Below are 5,475 nucleotides of genomic sequence, written 5' to 3'. Positions count from 1 at the left end.
AGTGTTCTCCCCCTCTTTCCCAGCTGTAAATGGACAGTCGGCTACAACAAATAAATATCTTTCACAATCAGATGAGTCAATAAAATTGGAGGAAAAAAAAAATGCAAAAAGCTCTGTGGAAATGGAGTGAAGTCCCCGAGGGCCGGAGTGAGAGGCAGAGAAAGGTTTGAAATCACAAATAACAAAAACTGCGAGCAGCAACACGAGGGTTAAATTCCTCTCCACAGTTATTGGATGACAGTCAATACAAATCAAACGCAGTTGCAGTGAAACAGAAAACCCGAGCTGCACTTTGAGATAATTCATCTGTGGAACCCAAACCAGTCCCTGAAAAGAAATATGCATCGATTCAAATGACCCGCTGATGAAAATGGCTCACTATACTATAGCGATGCCACATCGTCTTATAAATAGCATGTGAAATATCACATGAAAATGAATCAAGTGTCTGGTTACAGTCAGATATTCAGACCTGATTCCAGGAGAAAAGTGAATCAATGAGAATATTCTCGTAGAGACGCCGTAAAGAGCTGCATTTATCTGCGCTCATTTTCCTAATTACTGATGAAATAGTTGTGGGGAGTCACTGAGTTTTGCCTTCTGCTCGGAGGTTTGATGTCTCCGAGTAGTTAAGTGTTCTCCTCAGCTGAAAGCTGTTAGGAGGAAGAGAAGGAAAAAAAATCCCTGGAAAGAGGTTTCTTTAATGCTCGGCTTGATTTGTTCTCATTTGGCTCGTGTGGCGTTCACTCATTACAGGAAGTGGAGGGGACGAAGCATTTCCACTGTTCTTTAACGCTGATTTATTTTGGATTTTTTTTGTCTTACACTGTTGCTTTTGAGGACACAGATAATTTCTTTGATTTGAGTTGATCCCTGAAGATCAGCTGCCAAGTGATGGAAAGGGATTTACTGTAAGGATTCGTGGCTGAAATTCAGAAAACCAAAGTGAGGGGAAACTCCTGGACCCGTAGTAATCACATATCTGAGGAAACTCTACTGATGTGTTAACAGTATGTTTGACTTCCTTCACCCCTGGACTCCGTGTGTTCCAGGTTTTTGTCCACACTGCATGTCTTTGGAGACAAACAGGGTGGAAGAAAACCTGGGTTTCCAAACGGAGAACTCACGCAGATGTGTGGAGAACACGCAATCGGAACACAGAGGCCATGTTTGAACGTGGGGCCTCCTTACTGCGAGGTGACAGTGCTAACCAGCCGGGCTGTCACATTCTCCTAAAATCGAGGCTGAACAAATTTTACGTGGCACTCCGAACCTGGGAAGATATTCACAGATCAAGAGAGTCAAACCAACACGCACGCAGACAAAGTCTTCTCTTCCAGCTGAACCTGCTTGTTTTGACAGAAACCACTCTTTTCTCTGCTTCTGGTCTGGTATCTACTGCAGTCACGTGCCAAAACGAATGAGCCGTCATGTTTCTGTAGTGCAAACATGGATGCATTAATAGTTGGCTGGGGAGAAAAGCCACACATTTCAGGTTTAGTTAAACTTCCTAATTAAACCCATGTCACTCTATAGATACAGTGGTCTGCCCTTGTCACAGCTAACAAAATATTAGCATCTGGTCACAGTCTCCTGACGGCTGAGGCATTAGTGAACAACAAGTCAAGTTGATTTGATTTGTATTTATAATTGTACAAAACACAGTGTGTCTTGATGGACATATATACACATGTACATCAAATGTATACTATATATATATACATCATGTAAATATTCATATTTGATGTATATATGTACACAGTATGTGTACAGTATATATATATATATATAAACACACATATATAGGAGACATAGTCGAACATAATGTGTTTACACAAAAACGAGTTCCTTCATTAGCTTCTTTGGCCTGAAAAATCATACACACATTTTTATTATGCTGTAATATAGATTAGTTTGAGTAAAAGTAGTAGTACAGTAGTAATACTGTATTACAATTAACAGAATTACAAATTAAATTGACTTTCTGTTTAATTTTTCTATCAATTTCATCACTTTTTTGTTCATTAATTTTTGTTGCCTGTTTATGGCCAAGTGATTTTTTTCTTCTCATTTTTTGATTAATGTGTAAAATTCATAAAGAAAAAAATAATTGCATGTGTTGCTTCAAAAGTTGAACAAGGAGGAATCGCTGTGGTTGTTATTTTGACAGCTGTAGAGTCAAACAGAGAACGAGTTTCTCTGTTTGGAGTTTTTGTGGCGTTTTAGTCACAGCAGCAGAAGAAACAGCCACGTCTGTTCCATACGTACAGTCTTTGGTCTTGGACCCAGTGAATAAGAAGTGACAGACCTAATGGGCAGTGAACAAATATGCCACCAACTCTGTGCAGCCTCTGATCAACATCAAATACTCAGTTGACAGTTGGTGACTTTCACCTAAATCCCTTTGGTTTTCCGGCCACAAACTCCGTGATTTATGACCAAGGATCAACCGCAGCCCAATGTTGACCAGAACAGAGAACGGCCTCCAAGTGACTGATGACATCACTTCAGAACAGTTGAATGTGTGCATAAAAGTTAGAATCTAAATCTGAACCAGACAAATAATTTATTGTTGTTATGATCAGACATAATGAGACGTATCAGTTGATTCCCTCAGTACAGTCGAGATGTGCAACGCTGCATCATAAGTCACTGCTGTTTTTCCACTTCTCCGGTCTTTAAGACAGATTAACAATGCTGATCTGTGATCAGTGTTTGTTCACCTGGTTTTTTTCCAATCTAGTTTTTCTGCAATGTGGACCCACAGAGTTGAAACGATTCTCTTTGACCTCACAAGAGAGACAAGCTTCTCGACAATAACATCAAATAATAATAATAATAAAACTATAATCTGCGTTGAGCAAATTAGTTAAATAATTGGGGTAAAATCACCAGCTTGGTACGTCATCTTTTGTTTCTGTTTCTAACATGAAGAGTGAAAACAAAGTCCGTCCATTGTATATCAACACACACACGTCTCACGCTGAAAATATAAACTAAATAAAGAGAGTTAATGATAATTAAAATAATACAATTAATTAATGATGGACCTCCTACCATTAGGACCGCACAGAGCGACTGCTGCTCCCCGGGGTTCACGACTCTAATCAGCAGGGGTGCTGCATTCAATCACCGTAAGATTTTTCTTACTTGGTGTGTAATAAACCGTTTTGTCTGGCAGGTGGGACCAGATATTTATAACTCCATTACACATTTGAAACCATTATGTTTTTGCACTGGAGCCAATCGCATCAAAACCACGCAGCACCAGAAGTCACATTAATGGTAAGAAGTATTTTATGTATTGGATAGCTTCAGTATAACGTTATTAAAAACCCTATTATACTTTAACATTATTGGTCTTTAATCATTTACACATTTAGTTGTATTGAGCGCTCATGGAAATACATTTTAAAATCTGTGACTTTTGGGGGTCCGTCTGCTAAAAAGGTTCCCAACCCCTGGTTTAGAGAGAACAGTTAAGCTGGAACTTCATATCTTTGGACGGCGGGACATGAACATGAGGAGAAAACACATGCAAACTCCATACAGAAAGGCCATCAGTTTCCACCCAATCTTGAAACCTGAGACCCAACTGATGTAAAGCAATCGCACAAACCGCCCACCACTGTCACCACTGTACAGCACTGAAGATGAATCAAAAAGATTCAATTAGAAAAAAGAAAAAAAAACACAAAATAAATACATTTTGGAACCAATCTGTTCCACATTCATATGAAGTATTCATTAAGTGAACAGTGGAGTTTATGGTGACGGTTTTAAAAGTGTGCAGTTCAAGGGCTCAAGGAATCTTTGTTATTGTTCCAAATACACTTTCACATGAAAATGATATCAAATTAAGTTTCAGAGATCTCTGGTGTGCTGCAGTTAGCAAAGTGGGCTGTGCTCCAACAGAAAATTGAGAAGATAAAAAATACTTGGCTAGACTGTGACCTTGGAGAGAGAATTGATCCAAAGTGGCGTCAGAAAATAGTGTAAAAATGGTGAACTTCAGTTGACGGTTCACATTGGAATCTGTCCTCTTTTGAACTCCACATCATATTTAATCAAACTTAACGAAGACTCGGTAAAAGCACACGGATGCTTCCTTCAGTCACACAACGTCAGTAAAGTTATCAGATGACACGGATGTTCTGCCGCAGCAACAAATGTAAGCACTGAAAACCTCTGACTGACTGATGTCTCCCAGAACAGTTGGACTGTACGTCCCACTGTGCAGCTCAGGAGATATCAGTGTTTAAAGTTACACGGTCGAGGTCTCACTGCAGCTGACGCCGATTGTCGAGGCTCTGCCTCTAAACATCACGTCAACACACACACACACACATACACAGTTCTGGTTAGGACTCTCTGCATACATATACTGTACGTTTAGGCAGCAACTGGTCAACAACAAGCTAACAAAAAATATTTAAAACACTGGTAAAAAACTACAAATAATGTACAGGGAATAAATCAATTCTAAAAGGGTTTGTGAGGTCTGTCTGTCTCCCTTCCCTCCTGTGTGTGGAGTTAATCAGTGTGATCACACTCACCTGTGTCTCTGTCATCAGTCTCACTGGTGTCACCTGGTGCCCTGGGTGTATTCACCTCTCTCCCTCACCCAGTCCTTCAGCTACAACTTCAACAAAAGTAAATACAAATTGTTCAAGTTGACTATGAAAAGGGTTGAAAACAATTTAGACAGAAAGACACACACTCACACACTTCTGTTTCATGACCATTTCAATTAGCCATAAAGAATTCCTTACCATTTCCTTAAAATTACAAAACGCCGTACTCTAATCTGAGTCTAATTCTACTCCTAACTCCAAACCCATGAACCTCCAAATTCCCACTCTCCCAGTGAGGACCTGCAAAATGTCCCCACTAATTCTTTTTCCAAACATGGTCCCCACAAGTACACCTATACCAGTAGACACACACAACAAACGATTTCAAACCATAGTCGATCTGACTTCAGTGATGTTGACGACTTTCCTCTATCACAGTTCCATTATCACATTCACCTTCAGTTCTGTCCCAACAAGGACAATGTGTCCTCACAACAATACCTCACTGTCTCCACAGTACAGTTATAGCAGACACACACATACCCTTGGACATACTGAGCCAATGTGACTTTAATGTTTGTAATGTTTGCTGGACGTTCCTTTGTCATAGTTTTATAATCAGATCGTGATGTAAATAAACCAATAAAACACTGACAGGATCATTATCACACATCCATCTGTACACAAACAAAAGCAAAGACTTTGGTAAATAACGACATCATAAAGTGACCCTGTGACATAATGTACATAAATGTGGTCTGAAAGAGTTAAAGTACCGACTCCGGTCGGGAGATTGACAGTTTTATCTATTAATGATGAAAATAAAGAGCTCCAGCATCTGTTATCTCTGCAGCTGCACTTCCATTATACCGCGAACCGTCCCTTTATCTCCTCATGCGCC

Source organism: Cynoglossus semilaevis, chromosome 9 (genome assembly GCF_000523025.1).
Source record: "Cynoglossus semilaevis isolate Cse_v1.0 chromosome 9, Cse_v1.0, whole genome shotgun sequence".
In the NCBI taxonomy this organism is placed as follows: domain Eukaryota; kingdom Metazoa; phylum Chordata; class Actinopteri; order Pleuronectiformes; family Cynoglossidae; genus Cynoglossus; species Cynoglossus semilaevis.
This window is presented reverse-complemented; position numbering follows the sequence as displayed.